The 24,010-nt window shown below is 36.4% G+C and overlaps 1 protein-coding gene across 1 annotated transcript in view; it reads left to right on the top strand.

Annotated features, from left to right (window-relative positions):
- The window catches only part of SOX6 (SRY-box transcription factor 6), a 340,990-nt gene that overhangs the window by 298,113 nt on the left and 18,867 nt on the right, over window positions 1-24,010 (top strand). The window lies entirely within an intron of this gene.

The raw sequence follows: 24,010 nt of genomic DNA, 5'->3' as shown, positions 1-24,010 counted from the left end.
TGTTAAAATAAACTCTGATTGCTATGTGCATGTGTGAGGGGAGTGGGGAAGGAAGGGAAGCGAAGGGAAGAGGAAAAGGAAGAGGAAGAGGAACAGGAGCAGGAAAGGAGGAATAAAGAGGACTCTGAACCAGAAATATACTCACTGTCTTCCATGAAGAAGGTGTACTGAGAGCACGGTGACACTGACATTTTTATAGGCACTTAGAAGTACATGATTTTCCCCTGGTGAGGATTGAGGTTCTGTGGTCTAGGGAGCTAGTTATTCAGGTGTGGCACATCTCAATTTTGTTGGAAGATGGTACTACAGAGTACCTAAACCTTTGACCAGACACAGTGAAATAATACTTTTCATCACTTTGGAGTATTCAGTCTGTTAATTTTTCCGTAGACTAGGAGTTACAGAGTTCCATTGCCTTATCCTTGTTCTAACAGAGTTTTCTTAATCTGTCATTCAGCTTTCTTCACTTACTTCTTAACTGTACAGTAGGTATAAAGTCATTTGCCTCTCAGTAATACTAATAATCTAGTTGATATCATGTGCTTGGTAAGTTAAAAATCATGGTCAGAGTTATTAAGCATTATGAAAAGAAAAAGTGAAAAGCTTAACTGTAGAGAAACATACTGTATAGAAAAATCTGCGGAACTTCCATTCAGTATCCAGATTGTCTGGATTCAAACCAATTTCCTAGTTACTTTGCTTTTTTTAGGCAAACATTTATCAAGCATTTATATGCCAGAGAATATGCTAAGCTTTTAACACATGTTTTCTCATTTAAATCATATACAACTCTGTAAAGAAGGTATTTTCTTTTTCCATTTTACGGATGAGAAAATTAAGGCTGAGAATAGTTAAGTAACTTGCCTCAGGTCACATAGCTAGTAAGGGTAGAGCTGAGAGTTGATCCCAGTCAGCCTGGCTCCGGAACCCAAGCCATTAAGTACTGTGCTATCCTGCAGCCCCTGTATGTACAGATACAGAAGTGGTGCCTTCATTTTTCTGAACAAACTCCTTGCGACCTTCCTCAGTATGGCCCATTTCCTCTCCCCTAAATATAGCCAGTCATGCCATGCCCCAGCTCTCGTGTTACTCTGTCACACATAGCAGCAATGCCTGATGAGTGTAATAGTAGAAGGGCTGTAGTGGCCCAGGAGCTTAAGGAGCGTGTGAAAACCTCCCTTCAGAAGCTTGCCCAGAGTTGCCATTGAGACCTCGTGTGCTTTTGGGGGACTGTGAGTTCATGAATGGAGTCAAGTTACCTGCTCTAAAACCGACAGAAGTGCAGTGGCTTTGTGAGGGCTGCTGGGATGTGTAGCAGCCTCTGCTGACTTCAGGACATTTCCTGGCATCTGTTCAAGCGTAAGCTGATCGCAAAGCCTGCTGGAGTTGCAGTTCATATTGAAGTCAGCGTAGATAACAGGTACACATAATACTTTCTCCACTTTGCTCCTCCATATTTCCCTTAAGAGGAAGAGTAAGAAGGAAATGAAGTGAAAGAATACCTAAAAAATTTATTCACTCCTTCAGTCAGTCTTGGTCTAAAAACAAACAAACAAACAAACAGACAAACATTTCTTGAGTGCCTGTTCTGTGTGCCAGTCCCTGAACTAGACACTGGATAAACCAAAGGAAGCAAAACAAATATGTTCCTGACCTCTTGGTACTTAAAGTCTAGTGAAGAAAGACAGAAGATTAAAAGGGTAATGCATACATAGATACATGAGAGATATAATTATCACTGAGAAAAGTACTAAGAAGATCAAGACTTCTTTGTTCCCCACAGAGGTTCAGAGCAAAAGCTACTTAGGTAAGCTCCATTGGCAGGTAAGTTTTGTAGCTCTCACCCAGGATGTCATCCCTTCTTAGTCCACACATGATCATCTCCATGTTTCCTCTGGCTTTGGACCAGTTAAAATATTTTTCCAGCTTTATTGACATATCATTGACATATAACATTGGTGCATATTTAAGGTGTACAATGTGATGATTTGATACACGTATATATTGGGAAATGATTACCACAATAAGGTTAGTTAACACCTCTGCACCTCACAGATTACCTTTTTCTGGTGAGAAAATTTAAAAACTACTCTGTTAACAACTTTCAAGTATATAAGACAATATTTTTAACTATAGTCACCCTGCTGTATATTAGATCCCCAGAGCTTATTCCTCTTTATAACTGGAAGTTTGTTCTCTTTGACGGACATGTCTCCATTTCCCCCACCGTCTGGTCCCTGGAAACCACCATTGTACTCTCTGTTTCTATGACTTCAGGCTTTTTAGATTCCGCATATGTGTGAGATCATATAGTATTTGTCTTTCTCTGTCTGACTTCACTTAGCGTAATGCCCTCAAGGTCATCCATGTTGTTGCAAATGGCAGGGTTTCCTTCTTCCTTTTTATGGATGAATAATATTTTTATCACATTCAAAATATGTATATATAGCTATATAACATATTATGTAATATATGTAATAAATAATATCATTTATCACATGAATGTATATATATGTATATATAAAACAGTCTCTTTATCCATTCATCTGCTGATGTATACTTAGGTTGTTTTCTGTGTCTTGGCTATTGTGAATAATGCATAATGGCAGCTTTAAGGGGCTATGCCCTTCTTCTCCTTGCACCCCATTCTCCTGTGTGGCTTCTGAAGTGACTAAAGTAAGCCTGGCTTTCCAGGAAAATGTCTGCTGCCAGTTGCGAAAATGCCAATATCACTTAGTAAGCAACTTGTAGACCTGCTTCGTAGCTTTGAACATGGAAGCAGCAAGGGAAAGGTCACCAAAAGAGGCAGCTGTGCGTGTGTATTAACCACTCATCAAAATCAAATGACAAAACCGTAAGCCAGGAAAACAGAAATTAAAAATATGAAAGGCAAATGTCTTCAAAATTTTATTTTTAAAGTCCAGCTGTTATTTGGTTTGAATATGACAAGACAGCATTTCTTGTTCACCATGATATTTATAAAACTACAAATTCATCGGTGCTGGGGGCTTAGGAAACATGTTTAAGGTCTTGTTATACTTTGGAGCATTTGTTGGCTTTATATGTATTGAGCGCACAAAAGTTGTTAGCTCCTATGTAGGGCATGTAAGGAAGAGAGGACTCAATTAATTGAGTCTGTCACCATGTATTAAGAATGACGAACAGATGTTTAACTTTTTATGGACTTTTCGTACGGCATTTCCCCTCTCCTTGTTCTGCTTAGGCAAGAGTGCAATTCTTATCCCAACCCTCCTAATTTCAGGGTTGCAAAGTATAGTAGAAAGGGCTCTGGTCTGGTTATTGGGAAATTTGGATTAAAGTTCCTTTGCTAAATGAAGGCAAATAAGTGACGAGTGCCCCTGGGCTTAACTTTATCTTTTAAAAGAGGTATGTTGGATTCCATTATCTCTAGGGTCCCCTCCAAATGCAAGATTGTTATTAGGGTCTTCATGAAACATAGAGTGTGTTTCTTACAAGAAAGGTGATCTGTCCACAATAGCTTTCACTTGGTTTTTTCTTCAGAGAAATAAAAGAGGAGACCAATACCATTGAGAGTATATTTGTACCATTTGCTGAATCAAATTTTCAAGTCTTTGATCTTTTCTTTTTATTAATGAGAATGATCTTTTCTTTTTATTAATGAGAAGATCTCTCCAGTAGCATTTCCCAATTACCTTTCACAGATGGACCCCCCCCCTTCTTCTTCTCTTCCCCCTAGCAACGATAGTTGTAGCCTGCCTTATTTTTTATATTCTCTCCATCCTGTTTCTTCTCTCTCACACACCTGGGGCCTCTAAAGGGACACTTTCTTTTTTTCTGTTTTTCAGAATAGTTTGGGTAAGAAGACATTCTTCTAACACCTCTTTTAATTCTCAAATTCAATTATTGTGTCCCAGCGTCAGAGGGAGGCAACACCTCATTTTTTTTTTGTTTTGTTTTTTCACACCTCATTTTGACGTGGAGCATAGTGGAATATGAGCTCTAAAAGGGATGAGCTCTGAAAGTGATTACCATTAGGCAGGCTTTTGGACCCTGGGTTGGAACTGTAATGATGTGCTGTCCTCCATGTATTAAAAACTTGCATTGCTTTGAATGGAAATGGATATGTGCACCAAGAATAACCCCTTTTAGAACTGTTGCTCTCAGGTTCTCAGATTTGCTTAGAAAGGTTTTATAGATTTGTACTGAATTTGTGAATTGGATCCCAGCCAGGATGGCCTTAACCCTTCTGAAAGCTTCATTTTTTTTGTGAACTTCTGATTGCTTCTAAGTTTTAAATCTTAGGATAGCTTTATTATTGTCAACTTAAGCTCTCTGTTTATAGACAAATAACAGGGACTGCAACTTTTCCTCTTTTTCCTTAAAAAATGCACCACTTAATGTGAATGTCTTCTCCTAAAAATCCTGCTTACCCTTTGATCCATACTCTGGGAAATCTTTGAAGCTTTTCGCATTTCCTTTCCCCTCCCTGGATCCTTACTCCTGGTAGAAAAGGAAGATTGACTTGATGATACACGGCTCATTCAAGGCAGCAGAGGCAAGCTGTAGTATAATCTGGGGAGGGATTTAAAGGCTACATCTGCTTACACTTTGGAATGTAAAGGTCATTATTTGTTCAAGCCCACCAGAATACAGTGCTTCACATCACAACATTTAGATTCGCAGAATTGGAATAAAGGAGAGACATGTAATCAAATTTACAATTCCATCCAAGAAGTCCCTTTTTACATCCCTGACAAGTAGTCATCTCATTTCTGTTCGAATGCCTCTAATAGTCTCATGACAGAAAACTGACTACTTCCTGAGAAGCTCATTCTGGTTCTAATTTTTAATTCTTTGTTATTTGTCTTTGCTTCCTTATAACTTCTACTCATTGGTTCTAGTCTGACTTTTGGATTCCAACAAGATAAAGCTTACCATTTCTCCACGTGACACCCCTTCAGATATTTCCTCAAGGGTTAGGAAACTTAAATTCTAGTTGTTCTACCCTAAGCAAGTCAATTTCTTTCCCTGAATTTTCTCAGCTGTAGGTGAGGAAGTTGGTGTAGATGATTTCTGGTTTTTAAACTCTTATCTTACTGCTGTACAATTGAAATCATTCACCTTTCAGTCAACTAGAAAGTAACAAGTGTAAATTAGGGACCATACCATCTTTAAAATAAGTGAAATTATTATTGAAATATATCAGAGATGAGATGTCTTTGTCCAAGAAGGTATCCAAGTACTAGATTGTATACCAAGAATAAAAGATGGGGAATTACACATGTTAAAATAAAAGACCCAGGGAAATCCAGAGGGAGCACCAACCAGAGCTTTGCTGTGGGCTTATGGGTCTGGCCTTCCATAGCTGCCTAAAATAGCATTTCCAGGCATCTCAGAAAAATGAATAGGCAAAGTAGTCTGTATGGAACCAGCAGGCTGAGGTCTGAGGCCAGGATGGGTGGCCAGGGAGACCCCAGACATGGTGAAAACTGAGTAACAGCTACACAGGCTGGGAGATAAGCAGAGTTCAAAAAGCCCTTGGCTCTAGACTAACTCTGTGGTATCACAAAAATGTATTTTACTGTGGATATAAACAGTTTTAGAGGATCCTGTGCACCAGTTTATATCAGCACTATATATAAAGTGCAGCTCTCTTAAACAAGCAAATAAACTTCTCTTAAAGAAATATATTTGCTGTGTCTTAAAAGCTCCCAAATAACTTTTAATGTTGGTAGAAAACAATTTCCATTGAACTTTCCAAGTGATGGATAGTCCTGATGGGATAAGAGAGTGAAATGTCAAGATTCTTGTATAACTCCATCCCCTAATACTCCATAAAGGGAATTCAACCTGCTTCTTAGAGTTGCTTAAGCTAGAAAGCCCAATCAAAGCCCCAGCCTCCCTTTAGTGAGGAGCCTAGCCCTGTCCAAGAGCTGGTTTCTCATTGGGCTGCCTTCTCTAAAGAGGTATCATTGACAGTGTCACCACACACACAAAATTATCTGGTTTTCTGACTGAATACCCTCTGTTCTGGGGAAGAAATGCTTGTCTATGCCATTACTGAATCACACAGAAGTGCTCCCCCATCTTGCTGCAGCAACTGGGTGACAAAAGATTTAACGCTATCTACCATGAAAATTAGACCCAAGACAAGAACAGCCGGCACATGTTCCCAATGGGACTGCAAAATCAGTCTATGGTTCCTCAGCAGTATATATGTCTGCTGCACATAAACCAACATATTAGAATAAACGCTGGCTGATAGAGGTCTATCTGCCATGTCTGGACTAACTGCGTAGTGACTGTTGAGGTGTGGACCTTGTCTAGTTCCCTGTCCCTAGAATCCTCTTCTCTTGGCAGCAAGAGCCACTTGACTTCCCATCTGCAGGCTGTAGAATTCAGCCCATCCTTAGGCTGGTGGAATTTAAAGAGTCTCAGGCCAATTTGGTGGGCTCTTTAAATTCTCTCTGCTTAAGGTCAAGACCAAACTTGAGAACAATCTTTTTTTTCCTTCTTTTCCTTTCCTTCTTTTCAAGTTCTGATAACTGTGCTTCTAACTTATTCACAAAATTCAATAACCGACCAGCTCTCCCCTATTTTCTGTTACTGACTTCCCTATCTTTTTTTTCTTTAACTAAGAAATTCTTATCTTTGAATATCTCCTTCTTTTAGATACACTGTCTCATTTTACTCTATCACTGTTTGTTCACACACACTATCTGTCATTTCATCCTCTTTAGAGGTGGTTGTCTGTAGACTGAGCCACCAGTTCTGATAGCCAGGTCTTTCCAAACAGGATCTATCCCTACTCAGAGTCCCCCAGTCTTTAGTTTTACCCACATGTTCAAGTTATAATTTACCAATTATCTCTTATGTACATAGCACTGTTACGAGCACAGAGAGAAGGATTTTTTAAAAGATGGACTATACTGTATTCTTCAAGAGCTAGTAATGTAGTTGGGATAATAATATTAGCATACACAGAAAGCAGAACAACCTAAGGTGTTATATGTTATAGTACATCATTAGAGAAACAGAAAAGAGTGCTATTTAGAAGAGGAACCTACAGTGCTTTGTTGACAGCCATGATTCTGGAAGGTCTGATAGAAATATAGCTGGAGATAAGCCTAGGTTTGGAAAAACAAAGAGAAGGAGAAGAACTTTCAGTTGAGGGAATAATCCAAGCAGACACAGAAATGGTAAAGTACACGGACATTCACAAGGAGGTTCCAGAAAGGAAGAGTCGCTTCTCATCTCTGTGTTCTCCACCAAGCCCAATACAAAGCTTTCCACATATTTATACTCAGTTATTATTTGTTGAATTGAATATGTTATAAAAATAGCTGGGTTCCATATTGTGGAGGGCCTTGAGAGTCAGGCTGAGGAATTTGGACTTCGCTACCAACTAAAAAGGCATTAAACTTTAGTTGTTCAAGATTGACTTAGATTATGTATAGAGGTTAAAAATAATGGAAAAGCAGAAATTAGGTTGGTCTTGGTGGTCTGTTAGTCTCTTTATTCCTCTGTTCTCTTTAATGTCCTTTCAGAGGGGCTATTCAATGGCTGTCTTTTCATATTACATCATGGGAGAGCTGAGTAGGTGTTAGGAGGGTTTTTATTCAAGTCATTTTAAAAATACCTCTTTTCCTCCTGGGTATAATACTCATTTACATATGATTTCACTTTGTCTGCTGTGACTGTTCGATGCCTTACAGATCAGTCTTGTACTTTTGCCTCTCACTAGAGGAGAGTGATCTTTTTTAAATTATTTTGTTCAGTGGATATTTACCCTTAGACATGATGTCCCAAATTAGGTCATGGTACCAGAGGGAAGAGATTGTGTAAGAACCCATCGATATTTGCATTATACTGTAAACTGTTACATTTAGGAGTAGGCTGTAAAAAGTAACTCTGAACTAAAACTTAATATCCCAAGTCACAGCCCTGGAGAGAAGAATTTCATAAGCAGTGTATTCAACCATTTAAAATTTTTACTAAAAATGAAAATTGCACCTTACTGGCTTATGTATATTTACTTTCATGGCAGAGAAATCACTTCATGCTTCTTCAATATACACTGACTTTTCACTGGGAAGGTTGATCCTGCATGAGGACAGAATGAGAAATGATAACAGCAGCTATTCCATGCTGCAGAGTCACAGAACTGCTGGTAGAGGAGAAAGGAAAAACAATTGTCAAATGTCCCTGAAACTTCCCTGCCCTTTATTTATTATACAGTCAGTAATCCTAATTCTTTGTTATTCCAGTGAGTCCTTTATAAAAACCTGATCTATAAGTTCTCAAGATAATGGTTTCTTCTTTTTTTTTCTTTTTTTCTGGCTTGGACTGAGCAGCATAGTCTGGTTACAGGCCCCACAGGTGGGAACTGGGGAGGTGTGAGATGGTCTTTTTGATTGTGTCTTAATGCATATTCGATACATTTTAGTTCTATATCATAGGGACACTCTTGAAATATATTTTTAGCTTTGGGTCAGAAAAGAGGCTCCATTAAGTAGTAAATTGCACTCTCCAGCTAAGGGCTCATTTTATAACTACACTGAAGGACAGGACTGTGCAGTATAGGAAGTATCACCCAGGTATGGGGAAAGACTAGAAAGGGAACAAATATGAGTTAAGCACCTGCTATGTTCCTGGTACTAGAATAGACATTCTACTACCTCTACTGCCATTACTACTGCTATTTCTAAAGGCAGCTACTGTTTAATGAGTGGGTACTGGGTTCCAGGCACTGCTAGGAAATTTATGTTCCCACTTAATCCTCACAAGGATCCAGACAAGCAGAAATTATTAGCTCTCTTTTATAAGGAGATGAAACTGTAGTTTAGAGAAGGGAAATAATTTACCCAAGGTTACCTAGGAAAGATCAAATCAAAATTCAAACCCACATCTGTCTAACTACATAGCATCTGAGCCACACTGACTCCCATTTTTCTCCAAGATGAGCTGATTCAGTTGGTTGCCTTTGTTGAAGTAGTTTTTTCCTGTTGGTTTTCATTAAAAAGCAGAAAAATTTAATGAGAAATAGAAACCTGTGAAAGTTTTTTTTTTTTTTTCAATCTTTCAAACCACACAAATATTAAGTACCTTTCAAATACTTTCACCAGATTCTCAGGGCAACGAAGTTTTGATAGACTACAAAACTGAGTTGACTACCCCAAATCCTTGTGCCCTCTCCTTCTAATACTGTCTATTTCCATATCCCTAACCTTAAAAAAATTAGTTTCTACTGCACCTGTGATCTGCATCTCTCATTCTAGTAAAAGGCAGATTCCCTGGGACAAATTAATTTTAAATTTAATTAATTAAATAATAATTAAATTAATTTTGTTAATTAATTTTGTTAAGAGTTTTTAATCTAAGTCTGGATACCATTGAAACAATTCAGCTGACCATTTTAGAAATTTACTTTGATGGCAAGTGTGAAACTTTGGGAATAGTTACATTTGAGTTCATTGTGATTTTGCCACTTACTAACTATGAGATTTGGGCAATTTAACCTCTCTAACCTCAGACGTGGATTAGATGATCTTTAATATCCCTCTCATGTTAAAATTCTCTAATTCTATGAGCATGTTTTATCCATTTCATGTTGACTCTATCTAGGGAAGGTCCCATCATATGCCTATTTGAATATATACTTCAGTTGTATATATTTACACAAACCCGAGAGCATTAGAATAGCTTTCAGATTTAATATTTCCAAAAAGCTCCGACTTGCCTTATCATCCTTTCAGGATTTCCCCGGAAGTGGGAGGCCAGGATTTCAGATTTGTACAGTGTGGAAAGTCAATAAAAGAAGTAAGATTAGAACCAATGATCTCTGACTTCCAAACAACTGTGGGTACATTTTCCCATTAAAGCCATTTTTATTTTATAGAGGGTTCAAGTAAGGCAAAGTACTTAACAGAATGTAAGAAATAAATGGGATTTATACAAAATCTGATTTCAGAAATTCCCAGGTTCTAATGCAACATGTAGACATCTGAATCTCACTCTAAAATTTTCACTGTCGAAGATGTCAAATGCTCTCTGCTATGACATTTGAGTACTTACCTTATGCCAACTTATGCACCAGACCCTAGCGAAGCAGTTATGAATAAGACACAGTGTTGTTCCTGCCCTTTTAAGGTGCATAGTCTAGTGAAGAAGGTGGGCAGATACAACTGGCAATTTGGATAAAATATAGTAAATGTAAGATAGAGGCAGGCACAGGGTGCTGTGGGAGCCTAAAATACTTAGCCCAGCCTGACAAACCAGGTAAGACTGTCTGGGCAAGATGATCCCTGACATGAGTCAAAGAATGAGTTGATTGCAAGATGGAGAGGAAATTCCAGGAAAAGGGAAAGCATGGACTCCTAGTATAAAACAACATGGTATATAGAGAACCGGAAGTAGTTCAGTATTATAAAGTAAAAGATTTTCAAGTAGAGTAGCTAGAGATGAAACTGGAGACATAGTAGAGAGCCAGGTCATGGAGAGCCTTGAATACCATACTAAGGAGTTTGGACTTCATCTTTTGGGCATTAGGGAGCCATTGAAGACTTTAATGTAGGAGTGCTCTGGTCAGAATTGCATTTGTGATGGATTACCCTGGCTGAAATTAGGAAGAGGTATTTAAGTAGAGACTGGGGACTCAAAATTGGAAATAAAATTCAGCTAGAAGGCTGGTATTTAAAACAGTCCACCAGAGAGAATGAGGCCAAGGCAATTGATGAGTGATAAGGGTGGAAATGAGAGGATGGATTTAGTAGTATCTTTGTTAACTAACTCTGAGATTTGCTTCATCTTGGTTTGTGCTTCTTAATTTCATGTAGAGTCTATGGTAGTATATTGAGTTGGATGAAGCCAGAAGTTGCTGAGCAACATGAATTATTTAGTCTACCAGCTTTTCACCAGCCTCTGTATTCTCCAAGGGAATCTGCTTGAATCTGAGACTGGTTCTCCTGAAAACTTAGGGAGCCAGAACCTATTTTTGTCTTATTTCCTCCACAGTGGTCTCTGGTTCAAACTTAAATAATGCCTTTCTGCCTGGACTCAACAGCTTGTAAACCCTCTCCTGTGCATACAAATAGCAAATAGATAATAAGTAGAGTATTTGATGTTCTGTGCTACTTTCAGGTCATTAAAATAAAGAATCACATAAGTTATCTCAGTTGCCCTAGGATCCTGTAGTTGAAATAAGATAAAGGGCTCTGTTGAGCTGTCTGTGTAAAGCAAATATAACTTGAGAATTTAAAAAAAAAAAAAAAAGAAAGTAAACATGGGCAGCAAAACTGCAAGCAGGAGACCCTTGAAAACACAGCCTGGTGTATCACTGGTTAGAATTTCCTTCATTTTGCAAAGCCACGAGCCACATGCATCAGCTCACCACAAAGTCATTAAGCCTTTTTAAGCTCAGATGAAAAACATTAACAAATACCACAAAAGGCTTTAGTATAGGCCCTTTGTTCACTCACATATGGCACTTTATAACTCCTGCGCCACTCTGGTCGTGGTGTTTGTTTAAGCTGCCTCCATCAGGCTGGTCCTGAAAGAACAAAAGACATCTTGAGCAATCCTAAGCAGGAAATGGGCTAATCTAAACATGGTTTGTGACACTTTAAGTAGAATAGAAAGGGGAGGGATTGATTAGTCATTAATGTCCAATTGGCTCCATATGGATGTTGCAATAATAAAGCCTTTTTTCAGAGCAGTAGCAGAGTTATTGAATTAGAGGTTTATGTTTCCTCAGAGCTGACCTTAGGGAATTCCCTTTTGGTTCTTCTTGTTGATCTTTTAAAGAGAATGGAGTTTCCAATAGGAAAAAATAGAAGCCTTATCTACAATAGCACTTGCTCATAATCCTGCAACCAAGGAATGCATTAATTTAGCATTGTTTTAATCCCTGCTGTAATTTCACTCCTTAGTGCTTTCTTTGCATGCTCTTGCATCTTTGGACCAATTAGATAGTGGCATGAACATCATAACTGGTAATAGACTCCTTTAATGTGCTTAACAGTGCAGGGAAATGGCATCCTTACAGGGGGAAAGCAATGTTCCAGCCAAGGAATGGTGGGCTTTGAGATTCAGAGTTATTTCATGTCACTGAATAGTGCCTGGGGTAGCTTTGGTGTAGGAGAAATGCACTAGACTTAAAGTCAGAAGACCTAGGTTCTAGATCTGGCTCTGTTCCTTGTTAGCAATATACTAGCAGCCGGTTATTTCAGAGGCAGGTAACTTACCTCTCTGAGCCTTGGTTTCCTCATCTATAAAGTGAAGTGAATATATTTACCATCTTACCCATTTCAAAGGATTGTAAGGAGGATTGAGATAATGTATTTACTGAAAGCACTTTGTAAATGTTATTGTAGGTAAAATTCCTTAGTACACGTGGTGTTTCTATTCTGGAAACTGATCTCTGGTCTAGACTAGTGAAAAACATAAACTGTTCTTTAAAAGAATTACTTTGGTACTCTAATTAGTGAAATGTCTGTTTCCAAATTGTCCAGTGGAATTTTTTCTTTATGTGTACACTATATATGTTTATATCTCTATCTATCATCTATCTATCTAATTTATTCAGTAAATTTCATGGTATAGATAAGTTCAATACTTGAGGTAAGTAGGGCATTTGAGGTAGGTAGGGATTAAAGAGCCTTAAAATGAAAATAAGGAAATGAAAATTTTCCTATGGCTTTCCCCTGCATTGAAGAATGCAAATGAAGAATTAACACTTTAATCAAAGTACCACAGGTTATTCATCTTTTGTTGCTGTACCTCTGATTCCTTTTTTTTCTTTAACCAACCTCTAGTTCAGAAGAACTATGCATCCATATTTTGCATTTGCCGTCTTTAAATCATGACACCCATCAGTAAGTCATTCTTTGCTAACCTATCTAGCTAATCCTCTATAAAAGACAGAGCTCAAACTGTACTCTTCCACTGCTGGTATCCCTCCTTCTCTGAAGATGAACACATCAGTTCTCTAATGATTAAGGTTCTCGCTCAGCCATGGAATGTATTTTCCTGCCAAGTAAACCACTAGGATAGCCAAATCATCCATCTCTTTTATTTTCCAAGAAGAAATCAAATTTGAATTTCAAGTAGCCTTCTTATAATGAAAGTAAGTTCACATTCTGGCAGTAAGTTGGAGTGCAAAGTTAGCAGAACTTCCATAATCATAGACAGACAGCTGTCAGCCATCCCTACAACATAGTGAATTAGACCTCTACATATATTAAGATACATTTGGTGGAATAAACTTGGTGAAAAAAATCCAACCTATGTCATATTAATAACTTCCTCCTTTCCTAATTTTTCATGTCTGCTTCTAATATTCCTTCATCTTCTACATTTTTGTTTCTGATGCACTCATGATCATTTTCTCTGTTAACTCAAATGTGTCATGTAACTCTTTCAAAATCCCACAGGAGAAAATTAACTCTTCTGTTGATAGACTAAAGTAGTCTAAAATAGTGTGATTGTCAAGGACCCAATGGTGTATATTATATTTGTCTCTTTTTATTAGTAAGCAACCAATTGTAGCATTTTTGTCCCTTTTAATAATTCTTTTTGCTAAATGAGACTCTTTTTTTATTTTTTTGAGTTCACAATGGCCTGAATATGCCACACACTCAGGTTTACAGAGAAAATAATCTTTCAGAAAAATATCACTTACGTTCGTTTGTTTGGTTTCCTGTTTTACTTTGGTACTTTTGTTTTTACCTTTTTTGAACTAAGCACTGAAATAGTTTTATTTTGGATAGTATCCCATTGTATGTATATACCACAGTTTGTCCATTTTCCAGTTATTCTCAGCCTTTGGTTATTCTGAATAAAAGTGCTATTATATTCTGAAAAGTTCTCATTTGTTTTGGGTAAGTATTTAGGAATGGAATTGCAGGTCATCGATGAATGTATATTTTACTTTAAAAGAAACTGCCAAGCTGTTTTCCAAAATGGTTATGCCACTTTACACTTCTACTACCAATATGTTTGAGTTCCAGTTGCTGCATATCCTTGCCAACATTTAGTGTTGTAATCCATTCTAGTGGGTGCAAAATGGTATGTGGCTTTAATTGCCTTTTCCTGATGACTAATGACATGGAATACCTTTTCATGTGCTCAATGGCCATAACTGTATCTTCTTCTGTAAGGTTTTTTTATGAGTCTTTTTGCCTATTTTTAAATTAGATTGTTTACTTTTTGTTTTTGGTAGAAGTTCTTTATATATTCTTGATACAAGTCTTGTCAGACGTGTATTTTTCCCCAGTCTGGGCCTTAACATTTCATTTTCTTAACAATCACTTTTGATAAGCAGAGTCTTAATTTTGATAAAGTTCAATTTATTATTTTTCTTGTATATTTAGTGCTTTATCTGCCATATCTAAGAATCTTTGCTTACTACAAGGTCACTAAAATATTCTCCAAGATATTCCTTGAGGAGTGTTATAGTTTTTCCTTTTGTTTTAAATTATGATTCACCTCAATTAATTGTTGGGTGTAATGTGTGTTAAGAGGTCAAAGTTTACTTTTTTCCCCATATTTGTCTACTTGTTCTAGCACTGTGTGTTGAAAAAAATGATCATTTTTAATAGCCTAAGTCTTTATTGAAAATTGACCATATATGTGAGGAGGATTTAATTCTAGACTGTCTATTCTGTTCCACTGATCTATTTGTCTATTCTTTTTAAAAAATTTTTATTGTAGTATAGTTGCTTTACAATGTTGTGTTAGTTTCTACTGTACAGCAAAGTGAATCAACTATACGCATACATATATCCCTTCTTTTTTGGATTTCCTTCCCATTTAGGTCACCACAGAGCATTGAGTAGAGTTCCCTGTGCTATACAGTAGGTTCTCATTAGTTATGTGTTTTATACATAGTGTATATGTGTGTGTGTGTATATATATATATATATATATATATATATGATATATATGTATCGATAGTGTATATATGTCAATCCCAATCTCCCAATTCATCCCACCCCCACCTTTACCCCTTGGTATCTATACATTTGTTCTCTATGTCCGTGTCTCTATTTCTGCTTTGTAAATAAGATCGTGCATTCCAATTTTTTCAGATTCCACATATATGCGTTAATATAATACATTTGTTTATTCTTTTAACAATCCCACACTGTCTTTATTACTCTAGTTTTTACAATGTCACAAAGTATTTTTTACTGTAAGTCTTGAAATCAGGTAGTTTGAATCCTCCAAATTTCTTCAAGTTTGTTTTGGATGTTTTTACTGCTTTATTTTTCATATAGTTTTAAAAATCATCTTGTCAATTTCTAAAAAACAGTCTTTTGCAATTTTAATAGGATTGGGTTGAATCTATAAATAAATTTGGAAAGAATTGACATCTTAACAATATTGAGTCTTCAGATCCATGAACATGTTGTATTCCTCCATTTATTTAGGTTTACTTTATTGAACTCACAAATGTTATATTGTTTTCAGTGTAGAGGTCTTGCACACTTTTTTGATTAAATTTATTCCTAAGAATTTTATTTTCTGATGCTATTGTGAATGTAAACTTAAGAAATTATTTTTTAAATTGCTGCTAGTATATAGAAGTACAGTTGATTTTTATACTTTTATATTGTATATTGCAATAATGGTAAATTTACTTTTTAGTTCTAGTAATTATTTTGCAGATTTCTTAGGATTTCTATGTAAACAATTATATTATCTATGAATACACATAACATTACTTATTATTTTCCATTTTGCATGCTTTTTATTTCTTTACCTGCAGAAGAATGTTGATTAACAGTGGTAAGAGTGGACATCCCTTGCCTTGCTCTTCACCTTGGAGGAAAGCATTCAGTAGTTCACTATTAAGTATGATGTCCTACAGGTTTTTCTTAAAAGTTCTTTATCAGACTGAGGAAATTCCTATCTATTATTAGTTTCCTGAGAGTTTTTGTCATGAATGGGTATTGCATTTTGTCAAAACCATCTTCTGAATCTATTGTGATTTTTTTTTTTTAAACATCTTTATTGAAGTATAATTGCCTTACAATGGTGTGTTAGCTTCTGCTTTATAACAAAGTGATGATTGTGATGATGATTGTGATGATCATGTTTTTTCCCCTTTGTTTTGTTAAATTACATTGCCTGATTTCAAATATTAAATTACTATTACATTTTAACTTCATTTATCCTGAGATAAATCGTACTTGGTCATGTTTTATTATCAATTTTACATATTACTGGGTTTAATTCGCTAATATTAAGAATTTTTGCACTTATGTTCAAATCTCTGTCAGGGTATGCTGTTACTTCATAAAATGAATTTGGGAAGTATTCTTTCTTCCTCTACTTTCTTAGTTTGTGTAAGACTACTATTAGTTTTTCCTTAAATGTTTGGAAGAATTTACCAGTGAAACCATTTGAGATTGGAGTTTCCTTTGTGGGAAGGTTGTTGGCTATAAATTGAATTTCTTTATTAGCTATAGGAGTATTCAGACTTCTTATGTATTCTTGAGTGAATTTTAGCAGTTTGTGTCCTTCAAGGAATTTGTTCTTTTCATCTAAGTTGTCAAATTTATTGGAATTAAGTTACTCACAATATTTGCTTTCTATCCTTTTAAAGTGAATAGTATCTATAGTGATATCCCCTCTTTCAATCCAAATATTGATATTTTTGTTTTCCCTTTTTGTAGATCAGTCTCACTAGCGGTTTATCAATTTTATTGATCTTTTCAGATTACCAATGTTTGGCTTTGTAAATTGTTTCCTATTCATTGATTTCTACTCTTTATCCATTCTGAAAATCTCCAATTTTAACTGGATTATTTGATTCATTTATATTTAATGTAATTATTAATTTTGATGGGATTAAGTCTTGCAATTTGCTGTTTTTCTATTTGTTCCCTCAGTTTTTGGTTTTCTGTTATTACTTTTTTTCCTTTTGCTTAATTGAATCCTTTTTCTAAGCTACTATTATGAAAACTTTTTTTTTTTAGGGCAGTTTAAGTTTCACAATAAAACTGAGGGAAAGATAGAGATTTCCCATATGCTCCCTGCCTTCACACATGCATAGCCTCTCCCATCATCAACATCCCACCAGAGTGGTACACTTGTTATAATTGATGAACCTATGTTGACACATCATAACCACTCCAAATCCATCGTTTATATTAGGGTTCATTCTTGATGTTGTACATTCCTTGGGGTTGGACAAATGTAGAACATGTATCTATCATTATGGTATACGGAGTGTTTTCATTGCCCCCAAAATCCTCTGTGTTCACCTATTTATCCCTCACTCCCCTTTACAACCACTGATCTTTTTACTGTTTCCTTCTGAATCCTCTTTTTAGTCTTCCATTTGAATTACTGTACTGGTGTTTTAGCTATACCTCTTTGTATTTTTTAAAAAATTGTTTTTTCTAGATTCACTGTTCATTCTTAATTTGAATATCCTTACAGTTAAAATTATACTACTACTCATAAAATAAAGCAACATTTAACATTTACTACCTTTGTCCTTTGTGCCAGTGTGCTATTTTTCTCATGTGTTTTACCTCTTCATATATTATAAACCCCATGATGCAATGTTGTATTAAATAGTCCCTTGTCTTTTAAAAACATTAAACAATCAGCTGTTTATTATGAAATCCAGAGAAGAAAAAAAGTTTCTTAATTTAGTCACATATTTATCATTTTCAATGCTCTTCTTTTCTTCCTATATACCTAAGTTTCCATCAGATGTTATTTCTCTTCATCTTGAATAATTTCCTTGAATGTCTCTTTTGGTATGGGTCTGCAGGTAATGCATTCTCTCAGCTTTTGTCTGAAAATGTATTTTACTTTCATTTTTGAAGCATATGTTCATTGGGTAAGACTACATTGATTTTTTTTCCTTTAGCAGTCTAATGATATTCCATAGGCTTCCAGTCTTCATTGTTTCTAATGAATAATCAGCCATAATTTGCATTATTGTTTCATTGTATATATTATGTGTCCTTTTTCTCTGGCATTTTCCGTTTGTCTTTGGTTTTCAGCAGTTTGACTAGTGTTTAGGTATGGTTTTCTTTGTATTTATTCTGCCTGCATTTGTCTGAATGTCTTGAACCTGTAAGGTGATGTTTCTCACCAGATTCGGGTAATTTTCAGCCCGTGTTAATTCAAATATTTTTCAGTCATGATTCTCTCTCCTCTCTTTCTAGAACTCCAGTTACACTTAGGACGATATATTGTTTTACATATTGCAAAGTCTCTGCTTACTTTTTCAGCTTTTTTTCTTTCTGTTTTTGAGACTAGCTAATTTCTTTTGATGTATTTTTAAGGTCATTGACCCTTTATTCTGCACTTGAAAATGCTATGAACTCCATTCAGTGTATTTTCATCTCAAATACATCTTTCAGTTCTAGAATTTCCATTTTTCATTTTATAGTTTCATTTCTCTGCTGAGTTCCCCCATTTATGCATTAATTATGATATTCTTTTCCTTTATATCCTTGAACATATTTTTAATGGCTACTTTAAAGTCCTTGTTTGCTAATTACACTGTTTGAGCCATTGCAGTTTCTTTCTGTTGATTTTTTTTTGGGGGGGGTGTCTCTGGGTCACATTTTCCTGGGTGTTTGCACAACTAGTGTTTTTTTTTTTTTATTATACATTGTACAGTGTGGATTATAAATTGTAGAGACTCTGGCTTCTATTATCTTCCTCTGTTAAGAATGTTTATTTTTGTGCTAGGAGGCAGTTAAAATACTTGCTGGTCACATTGAACTTGTGGAGGCTTAGTTTTGCACTGTTAGGTAGTGACTGTTTGAGTTTTGTCTTCAGTCCTAAGATGAATCCTTAGTCTTGGCATACAGTCTTTATTCCTAAAGAGTGGCGCTCTGGGGTTTCAGTGGAAAGCCTGAATTTTTCATGAATACTTTCTAACTTTGTAGGATTCAACTCCAAATTCTGTTTCCCTTGCAGTGGGCATCAGCTGAAATTTCTGCTCAGATTTTTCAGATATACAGCCCTGGTTTCCACCAGAATCATTGAAGTCATCCCTATACATGTGAAGTTCAGGTGTCAGGCACTCAGAAGCCTCAAACTGTCTCTTCTGGTACATTAGGCCAAGTAAGACTGACTTTCTGTTTGCATTCTAGCCACTCCATGCTACTCAGACTGGGGAGTGTCTTCATGGAAAAACTATGAAAACAGGGGGTTTACTCAGTGACATTTCTTTCTTTCTAAGATTGAATCCTCTGCAGTTTCTTCTTAATTTTGGTAGATCTCAAGTACCTTCAACTGGTTGTTTTTTTCATATTTTCTCCAGCATTTATAATTATTATCTGCTTGAAAGTTAGTCTGATATACGTTATTCTGCCATTACCAGAACTGGATCCCAGAAGAGAATCTTTTGTGCTATATATTACTTATATTACATTCATTCTGTCTGACAAAATGTAAGTTTTAATGGGCCTGTGAGGAGGTATTTATTCACCTTATTTTTCGGTATTCTTTATTGCCAATTCACTGGTAATCATTGAGACTATTCAGTCGTAATTTCTCATTTAGCTTCCATTTTGATCTCTTGTAGAACACATTTGTTCATGTCACTACCCTGCTTTTTTATAATAAAAACCTTAAAGACTTCTTGGCTTTGAAGTCAAGGTAGTTAGCAATCTTGCCCCTACTTACTTTCCAAATTTAATCTCTTGGTATTCCCCTATTTTTTAAAAAAAAACTCAAGCCATAGCCAGATTCTTTTTATTCCCTAAAACCCTCTGTGCTTTTGTTATAACTCTGTGCCTTTATATTCACACATTCTCCAACCTAGAATACTTTCACACTCATACCTGCCGGTAAATTCTTACTCTTCCTTTAAGATACTGCTCAAGCAGTACTTCCTCTCTGAAGCTTCCGCGTTATTCATCTCTGTCCACTCCAACAACGTTAATAGCTTCCCTTCTCTGCTTTCATAGTACCTTGAAATTACCCATGTTAGCACTTACACTGTTTTGTAATTTTCTATTTATGCATCTGTTTCCCACCCTGGACCAAATTCCTTAAAAACAAGGCACATGTGTTATTTATCTTTGTATACTCCATCACAATGCTGGGTACATCTGAAATTTGTCAGAAGTGTTTGCTGAATTGATGCATAAATAAATGATTCCTAAGCACATTATAGAATTTGCTAGAGTTCCTCCTTAGGGAGAACTTTATATATGCACAAATCCACACAAAACGCTTACTCATTCACTCACATAACCCTTGGCATTTACCCAGGAAGGGGGCCTCTCTAGGATTAGTTCAGGAGTATTGCCATAGGCTATGATGGTTAAACTGGCCTTCTTTCCAGCCCACCTGGAACAACTCAACTTTCTGTATTCTCTTTCAATCATTTAAATCACAGATCCCTAAGAAAGTTTTTGCCTTGGCAGTTTCTGTTTTTTCCTCATAGACTTCTTTTTTCATCTAACTGAAAGTTTGCCTTTACACAGACTGTGATATGGGAGATGAAGGATGAATTAAACTCAGGGAAATAGAGAGACCAGGAATTCCTGGAGTAAAGGGGACCAGTGCTTTCCCTTGTTGCCTAGTGTGGTACTGTTGACCTTCCGTTATTTAGGAATGGTGTTGCTGGTAATTAAAGACTCTTAGGTCAGGTGGAAAGCAGTAGTCTCCAAGTACATAGCTGTAGGTCTAGGCTTCTTCCAACTGCTTTCCATGAGAAGACATATTATGAACATTGAACTCACAAATGACTCCTCTGCTATTAAAAGTAAAAGAATCTGCCTCTTAGAATTATGAGCAATTCCGTAGGATAACTCTGGATTCTGACACAGAGCATTGGTTACTTTAGAACGAATTGCCTCCCCCCCCACCCCTTTTTAACTTGATGTTATTTCTGAAAATAAATGAGCAGCATGAAGTCACATTTGATATGTAGATTCTAAAGTTAAGTATAGCAGAGAGTCAATTTTAGGCTTCAAATATTCAGACTAATAGCATACCTTTTAAAAATAATTCTATATTATTATATAGAATTTTCCTTATCTGTTTAAAAGGGATTTCCTAAAATACAATCTCTTTTTAAATTTCTGAGTTTATACACATATATACAGTCATATGTATTTTTATTGCTACAACAATAATTCCCTCACCAGTTTGTTTCATGAAGCAGTTTTGGGAAGTTAAGGAACACTTTCTAAATATTCTTTTGATGTTATGGCCCCTTTATATTTTCTTAAAATTCTGACTCTGATCATATATCAGATCCAATTTAAAAGTAGTTTCAAAACTTTTAGTCTCTCTGGATAAGTCTCTTCTTCTTCCCAAATCTTGGTTCATTAATACAACATTTCTAGTTTCAACTTGGAATGTCCCATTCATTTTGCAGTTGACTCTGCTTGGGAGAGAGAAAAGGAGACAAGAAAAAAAACATGTGCATACACCCTGGTGTTTTCTGTTTTCCCTTTCTTAATTCACATTTTTATACTATGTACTGTACTTGAATTTCTCAATTTCTGGGAGTATTTCTTGTGAGACTAGAGATCTGCTGTGTAATTAATTCAGTGTCAGTGTCATGTAAATAATATGTACTATGGGAGGACAGACAAGGTCAGTGTAGGACAGTTGGTAGGGTGGGACCTGAACTCTATTCCTTGGAGAGGGTGGAATTTAGTCAGGTAGAAGTGAGTAGGAAGGATATGTTAAGACTACAGTATGGAATGAGAGGGAGAGAGATTGGGTTAGGTATGGACATGTCTGGGAGAATCAATTGGTATGGAGTAGAAGATCTACTAAAACCAGAGTCTAAAAATCTACGATGATCAGTCTGTAGGAGATTAAAACTGCCGTTAACAATGAAATACATCTTGTAAGTGAATAAATAAATGGAAGCTGGCTATTTGGTGTTGCTAGAGGTGAAGAAAAGCTATGACAGTAAAAGCAGATCTCAAATGTTAATCACCTGTAGCATAGTCGTTAACTTAGAATAATATTGAAATGTTTTTGCATCTGACATTCTCCACAAGCCTGTCTCCTTTTATATGTATGCATGCAAGTATATAAATTGCTGAATTCATGTCAGTTGTAAAGTAATGGCACTGAGGGCATCATAAATTACCATGGTGATCCTTAGGAGAAGACACTATCGTATCTGAATGAGTGTTTCACTTCCAGAGTAATGTATGCCTTCATCTGGCCCAGCAGTCAGCATTTTGCCCTGTGTTGATGGATATTGTCAGCTGGAAGCTACACTACATTTCACTGCACAATAAACATGGCTGTCAAACCCATATAAAGTGAAATCAATTTATCCTGTATGGTCAGTGCATTTTAAATGAAATTAATGTACTGTGGGTATGGTGGCAAAAAGGTAGCATATTAGTTATGCATCTTGGGATCTGAGACTTTTCATGTAAGGGATCAGTCTGTCTAGTCGGCCTAAAAGAAAGGCTGTTTATAAAATATTTTATTTTGCACGGTCTTCAGAAATGGGCCCCTCTGCCCTTCATGTTCAGAAAAGAATTGACAATATTAGCCAGTTCAGCCCTTTTATTCTGTCTTTTGTTTGCAATAAACGATGACCATATTTGTCAAATAATAGTGCACTTTAATGTTCTAATTTATTTCTAGCTTTGACACAAACAAATTTCTAGTTAATCAAGGTAGCTAGAAATAGAGTAGAAAGGCAGAGATGGATTGGGTCATGTTGTTCCTGTATAATCACTCCACTGAGCTGAGAGGATTTACTTTTTCCAAAATGTAGGTGTAGATGTAGGTTTTAATGTATATTTTGCTTCTAAACTTTTGGGAGTAGACTTTCCTGTTTGTGCAGTAGAAGCCCTGGCTGAGGCCATCAGTCCAACTTTACATTTAACTATAGGGGTTCTCAATCTATAGGGAGATATATAGTAGTTGCCACCTGTAAAGCACACATCAGTGTATCATGCTGGTAGGGGGTATGAAAGCAAGCAAGAGCTATGTTCATTCATTGATTCATTTATTCAACCATTCATTAATTGAATGTATTTTACTAACTGAAACTCTGTATGCCATGTGCTTTATTGGAACCTAGGGATACAGCAGTGAAGGAGAGCCAGTTCCTGCCATATCCTCAAGAAGGTTTCAATCTAGTAGGTTACTATGGTCACTTCTTTGGAAACTATAAAATGTCAGGAATTTAGACATAGTTTCATAGGGGATGTTAAAGAACTACCCTCACACAGCAGAAAAATATATCAGGACCCTTGAAATGCCTGCCTTTTAGTCTACTACTTTTGCATATGAGTTGAAAACTGAACAATCCTTTACTTAATAAGTATTTGAGTATCTATTACATGGAAAACCCTGGGGATACAAAAATGAGTGCAACATAAACACTAACTTTAGGGGCCTCATATTCCTGGGGATGGAATGGAAATGTTAGAGAGAGATAGCCACATAAGCAAGTAACTTCTTTGGAGCACGTAACATTAAAAGAAAGAGGAATGAATGCATCCTGGGAGGCATCATTGCAAATGCCCTTCCTTTGGCTTGAATTACCCTTCCCATCCGGTCTTTACTGCCCCCCCCCCCAATTCACGTGCTAATTCCTATTCATCCTCTAAGACTCAGCTTAGATGTCACCTCTCCTAGGAGGCATTAGCTCACTCTCCCGTCTGCTGGCACCCTCTTGATGCCCTGTTTACTTCAGTATTAGAGCACTTACCATACACTCTGTTACAATTGTCTGTTTGGGGTCTGTCTCCTCCCTGAACTGTGAGCTCCTTTAAAAGCAGGTGCTGTTTTATTCACTTTTGTATACCTAGCACCTGGCATAAAGCCTAACGCATAGTAATTGCTCAGTTAATAGTTATCATTGGATTACTAATTAATTCATGAAACACACCACATTTGAATAGGCCTTAAAGAATGAGTGGGATTTAGCATGAAGAAGTAGAAGGGGCTTCCAGGCAGTGAGGGGAGCACTGGCCAAGGCACAGTACTGTGGAAGAGAGTTCTATTTGGGGTAAGAGATAGTTTGAAGTGGCTGCAATGTTTGTCAAATGAGGCTAAA

The sequence above is a fragment of the Balaenoptera ricei genome, chromosome 8, assembly GCF_028023285.1.
Source record: "Balaenoptera ricei isolate mBalRic1 chromosome 8, mBalRic1.hap2, whole genome shotgun sequence".
Classification (NCBI taxonomy): domain Eukaryota; kingdom Metazoa; phylum Chordata; class Mammalia; order Artiodactyla; family Balaenopteridae; genus Balaenoptera; species Balaenoptera ricei.
Note: the sequence above shows the minus strand (reverse complement) of the source record. Positions and strands in the feature narration are given on the sequence as shown.